Here is a 1,767-nt window from a genome sequence, read left to right as displayed (position 1 = left end):
CAGCTTTACCCCTTCAGGCTTGGAGATGTCTGCTTTGTACAGTGGCACTGTTGGCTCCTCTCTGATTCTTTTGTTGATTGTGGCAGCTTCATATTTCAGCAGAGGATATGGGAGAGAGGGCTGTAGCCATTCACGCCAAAGGTTACTGGTATCTATCTTCTGGATAGTCATTGATTTAAAGACCCTCTGCTCCCATTCCAAGGCTTCTTTGGCTGTGTCTCTGATTTTCGCTTCTATGGCCTTTCGCAGCTTCTCTTCTTCTTCTTGTGTTAGATCTTGTGGCTCTTGAGAGGGTCCTACAAGGATTTCCTCTTGCATGGGTGTGTCCACAGGATCTGCCACATTCTCTAAGTCTATTCCTTCCATGGCTGCTGGCCCTGTGCTAAACTACTCTTCTGTTTGTTGCTGGCCTCTCAGCTCTTCTATTTGCTTCTGAAAGGTCTTCTTTTCTGCTTCAGCTTGTTCTCCCATATTCACAAGTAGGTCGTTTAGATCGGCATTTATTTTTTCCGCCTCTTCGAGCTTTCTCTTGATGGTTTCTAGCTCATTCTGCATTGCTTTGTGCTCTTCTTCCATGCGGGTTTGCATGACCACTGACCCCTCGGCCATCATCAGCCTCTGCTTTTTCTCTAAGGTTAACTCCTTTTGGAGCTCTTTCATTTGTTCTTCATAAAGCTGACTCTCTGAAGCGGTGTGAGTCAAGCTAGTAGCTTTGACTCTTGCAGGAGATGCCCGTAGCCATTGAATGGTTTGATCTTTGACTTTAATCTGGTCTTTTAGCTCGATTACCTCATCCTGGCTAGCTTCTTGCTCTATCTCTGCCTTCTCTTTGGCATTCCGCATGGCTTCCACTTCCTTGGATTCTTCAGCAAGTTGTAGGATAGGTTGTCCCTTTCCCTCTCTGCATTTGTCAATGTCTTGCTGAGTTTTCTGTATTCTTCTTCAGCTCTTTGCAGTCTTTGAGGTGCTGCCTGATTTTCTCTTTCCATCTCCTGGCATCTTTGCAATGTCGTGGCTAGACTGGCTTGCAGCTCTGCTTCCTTCTCTATATGCCCTTGGCTTTGTTTTTGGAGAGAGTCAACTTCAGATTTGATTAGAACTTCATTGGCTTTGAGATTAGCCATCTCACTTTCGGTGGCCATTGATTGTGCCCTGAGCCCGGTTAGCTTGTTAATCACCACGTCCCAATCATTGGTGGGTGGCTGCAGGTCCACTATATCAATGGCCATCTCTTTCAGTTCCACTAACCGTAGGCTCTGCATCTGTTCTTTGGGCCTTGTGCTTGCCAAGTCAAATGCTATTGTGGCTGCCTCTTCACTTGAGTAATCCGTAGCTAGTAGATCACGAAATGTGTTAAACCTTCTTTCCTCTGGATCTATCTTTTCCTCTTTCCGCTCATCTTCTTCTTGCTGCTCTTGCTCTTGGCTCTTTTCTTGCTGAAAATCTTCTTGTTCCTCCTCCTTTTGTTGGGTTTGTGGAGGGCTACGAGGACGTGGTGATGGCGGTGGGCTGGACTCCTGGCTTGATGGTGGAGTTGGTGGCTTCTTCTTGAAGTCCCGGTCCGCCTTGGTCTTCCGCTCTCTTTCCTGGCCTTCCTGCTCTTCTAGCAGTTGCCGTCTTACTTCATCCACTTCTTCTTCTCTAAATGGGATGTTAGGGATGTTTTCTGCCGTAGCATCCAGGATCTCAAAATTTTTGATGTAATCTTCAAACCTATCTCTATGCACCCTTCCGGATGATCCCGACATGGCCTCTAGTGATGGCTTC

The sequence above is a fragment of the Adiantum capillus-veneris genome, chromosome 18 (assembly GCF_014529385.1).
Source record: "Adiantum capillus-veneris isolate H3 chromosome 18, ASM1452938v2, whole genome shotgun sequence".
Taxonomy (NCBI): domain Eukaryota; kingdom Viridiplantae; phylum Streptophyta; class Polypodiopsida; order Polypodiales; family Pteridaceae; genus Adiantum; species Adiantum capillus-veneris.
This window is presented reverse-complemented; position numbering follows the sequence as displayed.